General features: G+C 45.5%; 1 protein-coding gene across 40 annotated transcripts in view; it reads right to left on the reverse strand.

Annotated features, from left to right (window-relative positions):
* ARSG (arylsulfatase G) overlaps positions 1 to 17473 on the reverse strand; it is a 196321-nt gene that overhangs the window by 62121 nt on the left and 116727 nt on the right. The window lies entirely within an intron of this gene.

The following is a 17473-nucleotide window of genomic DNA, read 5'->3' on the forward strand; positions in this document are numbered from 1 at the left end:
AATGAGGAAATGGTTGCAAAGAATTGACATGGTGCAAGAGGTAGCAGGCTAGACCTGGGCCTGCTAGACCTTGTCTGAACTGGCCAGGTTTGGGTAAGTGGACTTTCTCAGCCCTGTTGACACACCTGTTAAAAAAAAGGGAGGGAGAACAAAAACTACCTTCCTCCAGGAGCAATGGCAAACGCACAAGACAAAGACTATAAAGTGTCATACACATTACCCATACTCAGTAAATAAGATCCCTAAAAGCCCAGGATGACCAGTAGATAGTTGGGGCTATCTATATACAAGTGCAGTGTGTTTTCTAGCCTGCTGCCCACCTTTGAAACATCACTGTGGGAGCAGCTACAGCAATGGCTGTAGAATCCAGAGGAAAGAGTTCTGGTGCACAAGGATGAGGCAGCAGTGAAGTATAATTAAAAATATTAATAGATTAATGAAAGAAATCTTGATTACAGAAAGGAAAGTGCAGACTTTCTATTCTCCTGCACCTTGTTGTTTACCTGCTCTGCCTCCAGTCTAGGACTGAACTAAAACTATAACTAATCTAGAATCTGTCCTGGATAATGGAATGGATTCACTAGAAACACAACGGCATACATTCCAAGAGACATGCAAAAAGAGATACAACACAATTCTTATACCAAGGATTACTGCACAGTGCCCCCGACACACACACACACACACACACACACACACTCACACACACTATTCCACAGTGCTGAATACTAGATTCCACCTGAAATATGCTGGGCACTGGATAGCATCTTACTCCATTTGCATGCGGGTGCGTTGAGGTTTAATTTCTAGAGACTCTGGGATCCTGAAGAATGACAACTCTAGCAACTCACATGAAAAGAATAAAGCAAGACATCCCTGAGAGACGAAAAAGGACAAAACAGAAACCAGATTCCCGGAAACAGGGGCTATCCCTGGTAAATACAGAGTCAGACCCTGTGCCGTGGCTGTGGTGGAGAGAAAAGAGAAACCTTCTTCAGGTTGGGCTTGAATTTTTCTGCCTCTCTACTCCCTCCCCTCAGCAGCAGTGCAGGCCAGGCTTGAGAGGTGCTGCTGAATTAGAGAGGCAAGGAAAAGTGCCAGTGCTGGGATGAAGCAATAGGAGGTTTCCCACATCCTTCAAAGGAGTGGGAAAGAAAATGGCAAAGCCCTGAAGTGGGGTGCTGCACAGGGCTCCTGAGTCATAACCAGAAGTTCAGGGGATGTCAGCAGATGTCCCACATCAACAACCTTTTAATCCAGTTTTAAGACTCAGGAAGGACACCTCTGCCTTGTATTTGGACACATTAAAAATTACATAAGAACAGCCCTGCTGGATCAGGCCCAAGGCCCATCTAGTCCAGCATTCTGTTTCACACAGTGGCCCACCAGATGCAGCTGGAAGCCACAGGAAGGAGTTGAGGGCATGCCCTCTCTCCTGCTGTGACTCCCCTGCAACTGGTACTCAGAGGCATCCTGCCTCTGAGGCTGGAGGTGGCCTATAGCCCTCAGACTAGTAGCCGTTGATAGACCTCTCCTCCATGAAGTTATCCAAGCCCCTCTTAAAGCCATCCAGGTTCTTGTGTACAAACAATACACTATTTTGCACAAGTGATGCCTCTATAATCCTGCTTTTTCAATAAGCATAGATGATGATGCTGTATGAGATTAACAAAAGCACACACAGGAAATACTTCGATTCCTTCCAAGCAGATTCTGCTTTGATTACATGTCCAGGCCTTGGGGATTGATGGAGGTGGGTGTGTCCATGTCTTGTTTATACAGTAAGATTTGGTAATGTTCGGTACATGGAGCTATTACATCCAGATTGTGGAAACATTTATATAACTGTACACCTGCCGGGTCTGCCTTGTTGTTTAAACATAATCCTTCCTGCTGGCATACCGTAGTAGGCAATTTCCCCTGTGCTTGCTTACCTTGAATTAGTGTTCCTCTTCATTTCCTGACAAGCCATTATTTCACCTTACCTACAGTTGCCAACTGAAAAGAAAAATGCAATCTAATCTCCTCTTGGGACTTTAACAACTTGAAGTGCAGAAATCAGCAGGTGAGGATTTTAACAGCATGGAGAGAAATATTATCATCTGCTCATGTCTGCATATCAAGACACCGTTAAAACTGAGACCTGCTGATAAACTGCCAACCCCAACCTTACCTGAGATGTATAAGTGAACTGCAGCTGAGGAAGTGGGTCAGGTTTCTTAGGACTTGAGAGAGCTCTAGTTGGGATTAGTGGCTCTCCTCACTAGTATACCCAATCGGGCATGGTACACATTACACCCAATACAATATTGCACTCCAAAGTTGTGTGTGAGGAATATCTTTATGCCACACTTGAATGTTATATTTCTGTTTGGATGCTTATTCAATATCCAAACTGCAAGGTGCTCAGAAACCTCATCATAGTGCCTGATCACCCTGGGATGAGGTGTGGCTTGCAGTATTTGATATACTGGCTGGGTTCAGATTTCACATGGAACCCAGGGTTCATGTGATGTCACTCAGCCTCAGGAGTGTGCGCTCTGAGATTGGTCACAACGTCTGACCTCACTAATCTTGGTTTATCCTGACATATTGATGACGACAGCAGAGATGACGACAGCAGAATCCAAGGGTTGAAGTTAGTTTCAGATCTTGGATTCCTTGAAGCAAAAAGTTTAGGATAAGCCAAGATTGGTGGGTTTGGATGTCACAGCCAGTCTCAGCATATTTTAACCTACAAAGGAGTAGGCACTCACATGGGGGAAGGAAAGAGAGAGTACATGCCCCCAGGGCTAAGTGAGGTCATGAAAACCTTGGGTTCCACATTGTCTGAAACTACCCTGTGTATATCACAGTACAGCAAGCTACACTTCCTTGGACTACTATCTGGAGCAGGGTTTCCTAACCTTGGGCCCCCAGATGTTGAAGGACTACAACTCCCATCATCCCCAGCCATAATGGACATGGCTGGGGTGATGGGAGTTGTAGTCCATCAACATCTGGGGGCCCAAGATTAAGAAAACCTAATCTTGAAAATGTCATTATTCTATGTTCTTGGGAACCATGGTATTCTCCAGGTATTCATCCTTCCCATTTTGAATCATCTTCTAGTTTGGTAACTGATTTCTCCACTCTGTCCTTGGCACTGAAACTGGCACCAACTTTTACAGAACACTATTGGATACCCTCCCCTGCTCCACCTGTTGTCAACCCTCTGATGGTAGCCTCTGCTGTCAAAAGCCAACTGCATATTCAAGGGAAAGCTTGGGCAAAATGACTTCACTGCCCACTCAAATCTTCTTCTGTACCTAGAAAGAAGAAAGCCGATCTTCTAGGGCTGTACAGTCTGTGAAATAAACATTTTGTGGCGTAGTCGAGTAGTCTAATTTGGGGGCTGCAGCTCCCTTCTAGGCATGAGGGTCCTACTGAAGAATGAGAAGCAAAACTCTTCACTAGGTGGAGGCTCTCTGGAAAGCATGTTTGCCTCACCCTTACTCTGGGCATATGATTGAATCATTTAATTGCCTAGATTGCTAGAAGGGAAAGAGGCATAGTTAGGTAACTTGACTCAGTTTAGCAGCATTTCAGATTTCAGTTTGGCTCCAAAACACTTAAATTCTGAAAATTTGAGACAACCTATGCCACATTCATTCACTCTTCCCAGAGACTCCAGGGTTTGACCTTCATAACCTGAGATTAGGATGTAGCCTATAGATTTATCTGAGCCTATGTATTTTCAGCTCTCAAGAGCAATCTTCAGGCACAGAGAAGGAATGTGAAACATCATCCTGTGATTGGCTGTAAGTATGAAGTCTCTGGATTGGCCAGGCCTAGTACAAATCCTGAGCCTGGCCTTCTACCATTGTTTGGTCAATGAAGCACTTTAGGTTCTAACTTTAGGCTCCCAGCTTCACAGTCTTTTTATACTTATCATGTTGAAATTACATTTCTGGACTAAAAATTCAAGCTCACCTTGTCTATATCCTATACTTTGCATTAATGTATGGAGCAGCAGCGATATAGGAAGAAGCTGAAAGGCATCATCATCATCATCATCATCATCACTAGCTGACCCCGCACAAAGCATCTGTGCAGTCGTGTACTGAGCCTGTGACATCCCCCTGCAGCTCGCTCGCTCTCCCCCGCTGCAGCTCGCTCGCTCGCTAGCCCTCCCCCCGCAGCTCGCTCACTCACTCTCCCCCCGCACTCTTGCTCGCTCTCCCCCCCGCAGCTCACTCTCTGCCCGCAGCTCGCTCGCCCGCTCTCCCCCCGCAGCTCGCTCGCCCGCTCTCCCCCCGCAGCTCGCTCGCCCGCTCTCCCCCCGCAGCTCGCTTGCCCGCTCTCCCCCCGCAGCTCGCTTGCCCGCTCTCCCCCCCGCAGCCCACTCGCCCGCTCTCCCCCCTGCAGCTCGCTCGCTCACTCTCTCCCCCGTAGCTCTCCCCATTGGACCAGCCAGGGCCAGGCCATCCCACCACCGCCTCCCACCTTCTCCTTTCCGCTGGTAGGGCTTTGCCCACCGTCTGCCCACCTCCTCACCACCGCCATCATTTCTCCCCACCACCGCCTCCTCTTCCTGGCCAGTGGGGCTTCGCCCGCCGTCCACCCACCTCTTCTGGCCGGAGGGGCTTCGCCTGCCAGCCCTCCACCTCTGCATCCTGACTGCCGCCATTCTTTCTCTCCACTTCAATGCTGGAACTCTTGCACTGCTGACAGGCTCAGGCCTGTCCCTTGCCCTTCCTTCTGTTAGTACTTGATTGGTCCCCTCACCTCAGAGATCTTCCCACCCTCACCTGGTCTCAACTCCTGCTCCTCCGCCATCCCGTTGCTTCCATCCTCCTCACCCTTCTTGGTCATGGCTGCAGCATTGCTGCTGCCTATAGGCCAAGCTGCAGCCCCCTATCCCCAGAGACCTCCCCACCCTCACCCGCTCCCTGCTCCCGCTCCTCCCTTCAGGAGCAGCAGCAGTGGTTGAACGGGCCATTCCTCGCTGCTGCCACCACCATGGCCGCTCGTTCCCCTCAGGCCACTGACAGGCCCATGCCCATCCCTTGCCTGACTGCCTCCCTCTTACAATGGCCTCAGTAGCCCCCAAACAGCAGCAGTGGTTGCCTGGACCCTTCCTTGCTGCCAGTGCCGCCATGGCCACTCATTCCCCTCAAGCTGCTGACAGGCTCAGGCCCGTCCCTTGCCCTTCCTTCTGTCTCTCTTCTCCCTCCCTCCCTTCTTTCTCTCTCTCTCTCTCTCCTCCACTCGCTCTTCTCCACTCTTTCTTCCCCCTCCCTTCATGTTTTTTCTTCCTCCCTCCCTGAGTTAACAGATTTTGTTCATTTACACAACAGCAGCCTCCTTCTCCTGAAGGGGCTCTTTCCTCCCTCACGACCTGTCTTTTTGCAGACTCCTGCCTGCTATCCTTTTATATCCAGAACATCTTCCAACCAGTAGCAGCTGCATTCCAAATGACCTTAACCATCACAGGCCCCTCCTCCTTATCTGCATAGGGATTCCCCACTGCCCAATCACCATGGTGCTTCTGCTCTCACAGGTTCCTTCTCCCTATCTGCATATGGAATCCCCACTGCCCAGTCAGGTGCTTCTGCCTGCAAACTCTACATATGGAATCCCCACTGCCCAATCAGGTGCTTCTGCTTACAGACTCAGCCAATCGCCTCCTTCCCACCACATCGCCACGCATGGCCCATCTTGCTCCTTCTCCCTATCTGCATATGGAATCCCGACTGGCCAATCAGGTGCTTCTGCTTGCAAACTCAGCCAATCGCCTCCTTAGTACCACGTCGCCACGCATGGCCCATCTTGGAGAAATAATAATATAGATTTTTACATTTATATCCCACTCTTCCTCCAAGGAGCCCAGACCGGTGTACTAAATACTTGAGTTTCTCTTTCACAACAACCCTGTGAAGTAGGTTAGGCTGAGAGAGAAGTGACTGGCCCAGAGTTACCCAGCTAGTTTCATGGCTGAATGGGGATTTGAACTGGGGTCTCCCCAGTCCTAGTCCAGCACTCTAACCACTACACCATGCTGGCTCTCTCATCTCGTACTGCGCAGGAGATGGCAATGGTAAACCCCTCCTGTATTCTACCGAAGAAAACCACATGACTCTGTGGTCCCCAGGAGTCAACACAGATTCGATGGCACAACTTTACTTTTATAGCCATTGTAAACTATGGCTATTATGCTCCAATGCGTCTGCTGTTATTTTATTCTGGGGTTTGCTAGGCGACTCCACAACTCCCAGTTCTTTATGTAGCATCCAAGTGTCTGTCTTCAGTACTTACCTTTGGACTTTGGTCTCCCCCCCCCCCCACACACACACACACTCCCGCCCCCTGCAGCAGATTTCATTTTAAACTTTCTTGACTAGGTTTATCAGGCTTCTGCCATCACATTTAGCCCAGTTCTCATGAGGATAATGATCAGGATAATGATCTTGTGAGGATAATGATCAAGAGCTTGATACATCTTGGCATCATGCCTGTTGCATCCTTGATCCATGCACTAGGAAGAAAGCACACTTCACAAGCTGCCTATATTCCCTTCAGAAGGGAGTCACCAGTCACTACCACTCATCTCCTCTTCTTCCTGCAGGTGGTGGTTGAATCACCTCTGTCCTTAAAGACTTGAGAATTTTCCTTCCTTTTTACCATAGCCTGCTGTAGCTGACCTCCATCAGAACACTCAGAGCAGCTCTCTCTGGAAAGATACTGTAAGCAATTTCTTTGTGCCAGTGCCAGTGGTTCAGAATGCCTTCTGATTCTCTTGCTCCTGACAGTCACTCTCTTCTATGCATTTTCTTTCCCCATACAGAGCTTGTCTTCCTCCTTCACAAACTTATCCTGCTGCCGTCCTTGCTGCAGGATCCCCTCTGCCCTGTCCATGAAATCCTCTCTAATGAGGCAAAGGCTGCATTCACACATAATGCAAAACTGCAGTTAAATGGGGCAGAGGTTTCAAATCATGAAAGTCCTAATGTGGGCAACCATGGTTTCACAGCAAAAGCAACCTGAGGTCTGCCTCACCAAACTCCAATTTGAACCTTCACTTTGTTGTGAGTTTCACCGCCATAACCTGAGGTTTTTCAGCAGTAGCGTTACATCCAAACACGGACAGTGCCATAACCATGGTTTTGTTCAGGTTCTGGAACCGTAATCATAGAGATGGTGGTGCAGACCTGCCCGGGATCGTGCCTGCTCCATGCCTATGGCACTTCTTGCTGGCTGGCTTTCCGAGCACTAGTGCCGACCCCCTGTCTCCAATCCAACAAAACAGTTGCCTGGCAACAGGGATGCCACTACGTTCCATCCCAAACTTCAAAGCCTATCAAACAGCAAAGTCACTCAGGGACATGCCCTCTTCCCACTCTATCCCTTGCTCCCCCCCCCACCTCCTGGCAATCAGGAGAGAAAGGGGAAAGGATGGCAAGACAGGCAGAACATGCTTAGCTCTCCAAAAACAAAGCAACAAATGTGTATGTTCACAAGCACATGCACTCAAGGTGGCAAAATAAGCAGGGCAACCCCATTAGAGCGCTGGAATGGCAACATATGGCAGGGTGGTGATACTAGGGGTCAAATTTAAAAGGCAGCCCCACCCAGAAATTCTTTAATGGCTCAGGCCTCCCCCCCTCTTTTTTTTACAATTACGCTGAGGAAGGTGGGTGCAGCCCCTTCTCCTGGGGGAACATGTGCAGTCCCTAGGCTTACTCATGAGAAGGGCCAGGCAGCAGGATCAGCATTGCCAACAGTGACAGGGGAGATTCCTCCTCTGGGATGATGATGGATGCTGTTCCTGAGTGGACTGCTCACTCATGAGAGTGTAAGGCCATGCAGAAATCCCTTCACAACTCATGAGAAGAACCATTTGTGGGGACAGGGGTGTCTAGCTGAATCGCTAATAATGTGTGATGATCCTTGGCGGAGCCATTATAGTGTGAATGGGTCTGAATATCATGGGCCACCGCACTTCAGGGGCCGTGCCTCATGCCCCAGCCACACCCCCAACATCAGACATTGGCCATGGTTTGCTCACAAATGGGGCCACACGCCCCGTTTGCAAGTAAACTCCGGACAGCACCATATTTGCAGTATGGCCACAGCGGCTCTCCCTGCCTTTAAGAGGGAGTCAGGCCATGGAGACATACATGAGGGCTGGATGGCATATGCCACCCAGCCAGGTTGCTCTATACAAGCAAGCTGCAGGGACGGATATCCCAGCAACGGCTCTCCTTGTCTTGGCGACTGCCATGAAGAAGCTGTCAAAGTGTGCCCTCTGCCAGCCTGTTTGCCCATTTGAACATGTCCATCTTTAATGTTGCCTGGAATGCCAACCCCACTCTCTTGGGGTCAGTGAAAATCTGGGCTCCCCCCTCCTGCGATTCTCCACAGCAGCGGATCTGCAGATGGTACAATGCAGGTCCAAAACTTGGAAATTTGAATGAGAGTTAAGATCTTTCCCTGGTTCCATTGTTTCCCCAGTCTTCCTACCAAGCTACACCTGGACACATGGAGTGTCAAAATCTCCTTTAGGTACGTGAAAGGCTTCCCTGGAGAGGAGGGGGCCACTATGTAAAAGTTTTATCATTAACCAGAGAGATTGGTTAATCTCTTAACGCTCTTTTGGATTACCTCAACTCATAAGTGAACAGTCCAATGAAAGACTGAAGGCTGTCGAGCCTAAGATCCTTCCCAGTAGACTGGCCCTCTCATGAGAGTGTTAGTCAACTGGTGGCAAGCCGCTACAGGGGCAGGAGTGTGGTTTGGTCCCCATGGACTGCTTTGCTGGGGTGAACCATCACAAAAGCATCCTTGGTCATAGCAGGATGGACCTCAGGATCCTCCCTCATATACATATCCCCTCCTCGGAAGTCATCAGGTTCCCTTCCCTTCCTAAGTAACAGGAAAATAGTGCCCCCAAGATCCCCCCTACTGGAAATTGTGCTTGTGCGAGACAGTTTTGTTTCAAGGCTCTTACAAGGGTGGCAGTGCAATCACTGTCAGAAGAAGGGCTTGAATGGTATGGCATTTAAAGGGATTTAAATGCCCTTTCCCTGCTGAGGGCAGGCAGACCATTCTGAAAAGGCACAATCATGCTCGGCATACCCCCTTGAAAATCGTGGCCAATGGCTGCTGCCCTGGAGAAATGCTGACACCTTGCCTACAGTCTGGTGCAGCAAGTGCTATGGAGTTTGCTAGGATGCTGCCTTGGTGGACCAGGAAGAGGGAGGGGCTCCGTTGCTCTGAAAACAGAGGTTGACAGTCTGTGGTTGGACAAACGTCTCCAAGGCAATTCACAGTTTGAAAGAACCCACAGGTTCAGCAACCTCCAGTTTCACATTACATGCGAATGCAGCCATTGTGTAGAAACTTGCTCCTTCAGTTCCCTTCCCTTCCCTTTCAACAAAACATCCAGCTTATTCTCACTGAATAAGCAGATGGGGTCTTTGATACTTGCAAGCAAGAAAACATACACAGCACATACACTGCGGGCCACCACCTCAGAGCCCTTGCTATCTATCTTAACTTTTGTCCATGTCCTAACCTCTGCCTTAACTGGCAGAGTGGTCTGTGCTTTTTTCCTTCCTTCCTTGTTGCTTGGAAGTTGCCTGAGATCCTTTGATGTCTAGCTGTTTGAGATATATATTTTTGTTGGTTTTCATAAGGTACATGCTCTTCGAGCACAGGTGGAAAGAGTGTGAGGTGGTGAGAAGCCCATGCCCTTGTGAGCTGGCAGCAATCTCTGTCATCTACAGCAGAAGCTGCTGGAAGACTATACATATGGGCTGCTATGTCCCCAGGCCTTGGCCTTCTGGTGGAGAGCTCACAGGATACCTTTCGTCTCCAGCATCTGACCTTAGGCTGGAGAGCACTCCTTTCAGGTCTAGATTTGGGTACCAACTGCTTATGACCCTGGCCTGGCCTTAACACACCCTTTACAATTCCGCTGTGCTAAAACAAATAGAATGTCTGTTGCTTTCTGTCATGGTTGAATTGGCCAATTTGTTTCTAAATAGAAAGGCTCTGCTTCGAACTAATCTGCAACCAGTTCAAGTGAAACAAACTTGGTTCAAGCGACTTTTCCGAAACCCCATGCATCAATATGATGATAGCATGCTGATAAGCTAATTTGCATAGTGCAATGTCCTTAAACACACAGGGCACCAAAGACGCATGAGCCCTAATAGGATCTTTTTCCTGGCTTGACTCTTTGTTGGAGCACACATAAATATACTAATACATATCCATGACTCTTATTTCAATAATCAAATGTTACACAACCATTCTGTCGGATCAAATTACAAAGGCCAAGGCTTCTGGGGAAAATCTGACAGATGACAGAAACAGAACATCCCCTTGTAAGGAAGCAGGGGTGGGGGGATGGACCTCAAGCATAACCATTGAGAAAGCCCATACTGGAAAATTACCCGTGGAGAAGATGACACTGGGCCAATTACACATGCCATTCCTTTCCGGATCCACAGCAAGATCTTTCCTAGAGCATTATAAGGAAAGGGCAATTGCTCAACATGCATTGCAAGGCCTAAAGTCTACAATGAACAAGGCTGGGGAGACATCGGCCTAACATGCTGGAAAGCCACTGCCAGTGGCTCTATGAAACAGCAACCATGGATAATGCATATTCAGTATGCTGAGCTGGCTGTGTTAATGGCCTTGAGAGAAGGAAAAGAGTTGAGCATTTCCTTTCATGGTCACATACTTCACAAATTAAGGCACAGAAGTTGTGTTAGCTCTTTGGGAGACTTGAAAGAAGACGGGGATTGTGGGCTAGGTCATACAGCCTTTGGGTGTGTGGTGGCTACTTTAATTTGCAGGACATGTCATCTCTCTGTCACAGGCAGACAGAGCCTCCAGGATTAAACTGTCTGCATACAACTGCAAATGGATGCAAAATGTAGATTTGCAGTGGGGCACAAAAATGTATGCCTGTGCATGTGGGCCATAAGAGTCAACATGCAGTGCAATTCCAGAGGCCAATGGTTGTGTGAATCTGTCTTTGGCATTATGAGGCTGTAGATTAAGAACATGTAGGCATTGTTCCATCTAACGTGCATGTGGATGCACAGACCTCCAGATCCCCACGCAGCTGTTTTCAGCAGCTGCGCTGTCTCACTGCGCTGCTGTTTGTGCTGCCTTTCTGTAACTGGGGCCAGGGGAGCAGTCAGTTATGGCCGCCACACCCACTGTCGTGTTCCCTCTCGGGCATCTGGTGGCTGCCCTCCTGCCCCCGGCGCCTGATGTCCTTGCTGCGCAGTGTGACCAGGGACTGCTGCAGCCATGGTGGTGGCTGGCCGGGCGGGGGAGGTGGAGCAGCCCAAATTCCTCCCCCATTCTACCCTAGCCGGCACTGTGAGCAAGCGAGCTCCTGTTGGGCTTGAGTTGTATCGCAAGAGCCTGGCAAGCAGCATGAGAGGGAGAGGAGGAGCAGAGAGTGCAGCTGGCTGTGTGTGTGTGACTCGGGATTTTTTTCCTATCACAACTTGGAAAAATTACTACATAGCTTGGCCAGGGCAGCCTGGACAGACTGCTGCACAAAAAATTAAAAATTACGAGGACAAGAAATTGATCCCTCTATGTAGGTAACAATTCAATATACATTATGATTCCCCTCCCCAGATCCATACAGTATGTCTCCCATTTATAATTTGTTCTTCACCCACCTCAGACATCTACAAACAAACCCTGGTTATTATCCCTAAAGTTCCTTTAGAGTTATACCCATGATGAAAGAAAAGTTTCTCATGGCATATGTTTCAGTTAAGTTTGATGTCCTATATTAATCCACCAGAATAATCTCTCATTTTTGAAGAAGTTACTGCCATGAGGTGGGATATCCGCTAAAGTAAAAGCTGCTTACTCTTGAGTAATACCACTGAGTAAAGGCCTACGATATAGATAACAGACTGTACCCTCCCCACCCCCAGGCAACTAAGGCTTTCCAAATATCTAATCCCACTGGTTGCCTGGTGATCTGATAATAAATTAACTCTTCTTTTGGTACAATTTCTTTTTCTATAGTTTTCTTCCTTAAAAAATTGTAAAAATTATAAATCTATTTTTTGACAAAATCTTAAAGATCTTTTCAGAAAAATTATGAATATCATATTGAATATCATTTGAATGTCACTTAAACATGGACTTTCAATAGTCTTTTTTAAAAAAAATTCCTTATTCAGAAAAATTCTGAATATTTTAACTACTATTGAGATCACTGAGTGTTAAGAAATCCCCTAAGAACAATAAAAGTTAAATTATTATATTCAGAATTTTTCTGAAAAAGAAAAAAAAAATCTTCTGGGGGAAAGACTCATGTTTAAGTAATGAAAACAGCTATAATTACGTTTCCTAGTTAATTAATTGAAGGCTTTTGTTCTGTGTGTGACTGAGGGAATCTAGCACTATTCCCCAAGAATTATCAATTTTTGATAAGTGGCAGAGAAAATAATAGAGTAGAGCAATCAGAAGCCTAACCCAGTACGGTATGGTTCTGCCAAGATTGATTTTGACCTAGCACCATAGCAAGACGCTACTTTCAGAAAAGCTCAGACAGAATAAATTTTGTCTTTATGGTATTTTAAGAGCCTGGCTTCAAACCAAAAGCTAGCATTTTATATTATAATTCTATAGATAGAATTGTGAATAACAATTCTTCTTTCCTTCAATATTTGTGTGTGTGTGTGTGTGTGTGTGTGTGTGTGTATGCGCGCATGCATGCACAGTATCTATAGTGGCACATAATGATGAATGTGCACACACTGCCTTGATACTGCTGCCCAGAACCAACCTCATTCCATTCACTGATGAAAAAAATTAGAGGGAATACTGCATGTAGGGTAAGTTGTCCTCATTACAAGCACAACTGGCTACACAACCCACAAAGATGACAAAAGTGCATTGGCCTGGATAGCATAATGGGTGGGTTGTCGAACTGCAAATTGTGCAAATACTGAGAATCTGTAAAGCTGTACTAAAATCACACATGGAGGGGCAGTTCAGATCTCACACACACACACACCATGATTAGATAATGGCGTGACAGAAGGGAAGTGACATGTGCACAGTCAGGGCATGCTTACATTCTCAGCAGTGTGGAAGTGGGACCAGCCGGACAATATCATCCAAACCGGCCCATTTAAAATTATGGCTGAGTTTTTAAACAAAAACAACATGTCCTGGGACTGTGAGTTCTGCAGCAGCTTTTTATCATACATTTCTGACCATTCCTTTCTATATTTGGAAGCTGCCAGGAAACAGATGTGGAAATAGCTGCTCTTTCTATTTCCCAAGAGCAAATGGGGAAATATAACTTTAAACACACACACACACACACACACACACACACACACACACACACACACACACGTAATAGAAGCAGAAGCAGGAAAGTTCCACTTCACACAACAGTCTTCTAGCAGCATCAGCGTAAATTTTGTGTAGAATATACTACTAGGAACATTCAAGAAATTAAACATATGTGTTATAGAATTTTTTATCAATGTACTTGAAAAAGGGAAATAAAATAACATTGAAATTTGTAGGATTTCAACTTCAAACATTGTTCATTTTTTGGAATAATGACCATTTATGGTAAACTGAAGTCAAGAAAGGTAAAGACCTCAGGAAGGAACTTAATAGGGAATTTCAGAAAGCTGTTCGAAGAGACAAGGAACGGTACTACAATGACATCTGTCAAGACCTTGAGGATGGAAACAGACATGGAAAAACAAGGCAAGTTTTCCAAAAGATCTTTGAACTCGGAAGGAGGTTCCAACCTCAAATTGGTATGTTAAGGGATGCCAAAAGACAGATAGTAACTGATTCAGAGAAGATCAAACAGAAGGAGTATACTGAAAATCTGTACAGCAGGGATGTCAACATCCAAGATACTCTAGAAGACATTCCCTACTTGCAAGAACCTCTACTACAAGAAGATGAAGTTAGATCAGCACTCCAGTCATTACCAAGTCGGAAGGCTACAGGAATGGATGGAATAGCTACAGAAATATGTCAGGCAACAGAAGAAGGAGAATCAGTTAAGGCTCTAACCAAACTATTCCAGCAAGTTTAGAGAATGACACAATGGCCAACAGATTGGAAGAGGACAGTCTACATATCCATACCAAAGAAAGGAGACAACAGATTGTGCAAAACGTCACACAATATCCTTAATATCACATGCTAGCAAAATAATGCTCAGTATCATCCAATGCAGATTAGAGCCTTACATAGAAAAGGAAATGGAAGATGTTCAAGCTGGTTTCAGAAAAGGCCGAGGAACAAAAGACATTATTGCTGATGCACGCTGGGTAATTGAGAAAGCCAAAGAATTTTTTTTTAAGTCAATATGTGCTTCATTTACTACAGAAAAGCCTTCGATTGCATCGACCACATCAAGTTGTCTTTAGGGAAATGGGCATCCCAGAACACCTCATTGTTCTCATGAGAAACCTATACACAGGACAGGAAGCCACAGTCCAGACAGAACATGGCGAAACAGACTAGTTCCAGATTGGCAAAAGATTAAGACAAGGCTGTCTACTTTCTCCTTATTTATTCAACTTTTATGCTGAACATATACTGAGAGAAGCTTAATTGGAAGAAGATAAGTGTGGTTTTAAAGCTGGAGGAAGAAACATCAATAACCTGCGCTACACTGATGACACCACTCTGATAGCTGAGAATGCGGATGATCTGTAAGCTCTTGTAATGAAAGTTGAGGAGCACCATGAAAAAATGGGACTTTGACTAAATGTAAAGAAGACTAAATTAATGACAACAGGTACAGCAACCAGCCTCAGAATTGATGACACTGAAGTGCTGGATAGCTTCTGCCTTTTAGGATTGACCATCAACAGTAAAGGATCCAGCAGTCAGGAAATATGCCACAGACTAGCACTGGGTAGGGTTGCAATAAAGGCCTTGGAAAGGATATTTAGATGCCGTGACATGTCTATACCTACAAAGATTAGAATCGTTCAGACAATGTGTTTTCCTGTGACCCTCTATGGATGCGAAAGCTGGACTTTGAAGAAGCAGGATAGAAAAAGCATTGACGCTTTTGAACTTTGGTGCTGGAGAAGACTTTTGAAGATACCATGGACAGTCAGGAAAAGAAACAAATGGATCATTGAACAAATAAATCCAGAATTCTCACTTGAGGCAGAAATGACCAAGCTCAAACTATCATACTTTGGACACATTATGTGAAGACCCAGCTCCCCTGAGAAGTCCACAACGCTGGGTAAAGTTGAAGGAAAGAGAAGAAGAGGACGACCAGCAGCAAGGTGGATGGACTCAATTACTACAGCAATGAATGCACCACTGAGAGACCTTAAAGGCCAAGCTGAAGACAGATCATCCTGAAGAGACTCTATCTATGTGGTCGCTAAGAGTCGACACCGACTTGACGGCACTTAATCAATCAATCAATTAATGGTAAATTTTTATCACAGTAAATTTGAATCTGAGAAAGGTCATCTGCTTTTCTTGGGCATGATGATATTTTGGAATTATTGATCTGATTATTGAGTGTTAAAAATCTTCTGAGACCAGTAATAGCTAAAATATTATGATTAATTCATAATTTCTTTTTTAAAAACTGCACAAAATAGTTAAGTTTTCATCATGCATATTGCAATGTAAAAGGCATGCATTTGGCTAATTTAAGTGGCAGGAGTGTTCATGCAAAATTTGGTATCTGTAGGTAATTGGGAAGTTCAGTTCAGTTCAGTTTATTGCAATCTTTGATCACATACAGCTGGGAAGTATTATATTCAGAATTTCTATTTTAAAAACTACCAAAAAATTAAATTTCCCCCAAGAACATTCTAGTGTTAAAAGTAGTGCATTCAGCTAATTTTAGTGGGAGAATTTGGTATGCAAAATTTTGTATCTGTAGGTTATCAGGAAGTATGACTTTATTTCACACACACTCTTCAAAATATATAACAGATTTACCAAAAGCTGACAATCATTAATTGGTTGTTGAAATACAGTACATAATCAAATCTGTTATATATTTACTACCCAGTTATGATCAATATATTTAATACTCATAGGATGATTGAGTCTATAAAACTGTCTCTGTCTCTGTCTCTCTCTCTCTCTCACTCACACACACACACACACGTTCTGCACTTTGAGTGTTCCATACTCAGTGTATTTAATACTCATAGGATGATTGAGTCTATTATACTGTCACACACACACACAGGAGTCCTTCATATTACAAAATGATGCTGCTAGGCTGGAGGAAGGAACTCCAATGGTTCTCGAAGTAGACTCAAAACCTCTATTTGAGACATTAATTGCTCATTGTGATGTAGTTCCTGCTAAGTCATTGGCAGAAGAGATTGCAGAGGCAGAAAATAGTGTTCAGATCAGCCCATCTCATTCTCTTTTGCTCCATAATGAGATGGGACCCCCTTCGCTTCTGGTTAATGAAGGACCTAATGCACCTGAAATGTTAACTGGGGCTCAATCTAGCACCCTCTTAACTTTAGCTCAGGCCAATTGACTTGAAACACCCAATGAAGGTCTGAGTTTACTGTCTTGGAATACTGCTGGTCTACGATCAAAGTTGGGTCTGGGAAACTTCCTTTCTTATATTAATAGTTTCCATATTTTAATGTTGCAGGAAACTTGGGCAACTCAAGAACTCCCTTTGGAGAATTATACTTCCTTTGCCTTGATGGCAGTTAAGGAGAATGCTAAGAAAGGTAGACCAAAAGGAGGCCTAGCTATTTATATTAAAACATCCATCAAAGCTGAAATTTCTAGGCTCCCTTCTCTGGATCAACTTGCTATGGCAGTCATACTTAAATTTAAGACAGTTGGCTTATTAATAATAAATGTGTATATTCCTCCTTTATACCAGCTAGAGAGAGTCCTTCATGTTCCCATTCACCACTGTGAGAATTCCACAAACAAGATAGGAGGAGGGGAAATGATCATCTGCAAGCTATGTAGTGAGCCCATAACTTGTAACCAGCTCCAGAAACCTGCGTTCAACGTCATTAGAGTTGCCAGTAAAGATCTCCCATGTCAGGCTTGGTGAATAACTTTGGGAATACATAAACACTTGCTTCCAATAAGACAGAAGTGTTTAACACCCCCAAATTCTTCTCTGGCTCAGATCATAATCTGAGCCGGAGACTTCCTGGCATCCCTCTACCAATCAGTTGGTAGATAACGATCTTTCACTGTCCCCAAAAGCCTTCAACTCCAGCCCCTCCCCTAAAATAGCCTCCTCCCCCTTTCATTTACTCTCAGGCAAGGGGGCAGTGGCAAGAGCAGCAGTAGTGGAGAGTAGAGGAGGTTTGTCTCTCATCCCATTATCCTGAAATAGTGAGCAGCTGCACAAGAGGTAGTTCTCCCACAGGTTATCGCAATTAACTACAGTAGCCCTTGGAAGAACTGCCTTTTCCAGGGTGCCCTGGAC

The sequence above is a fragment of the Hemicordylus capensis genome, chromosome 2 (assembly GCF_027244095.1).
Source record: "Hemicordylus capensis ecotype Gifberg chromosome 2, rHemCap1.1.pri, whole genome shotgun sequence".
In the NCBI taxonomy this organism is placed as follows: Eukaryota; Metazoa; Chordata; class Lepidosauria; order Squamata; family Cordylidae; genus Hemicordylus; species Hemicordylus capensis.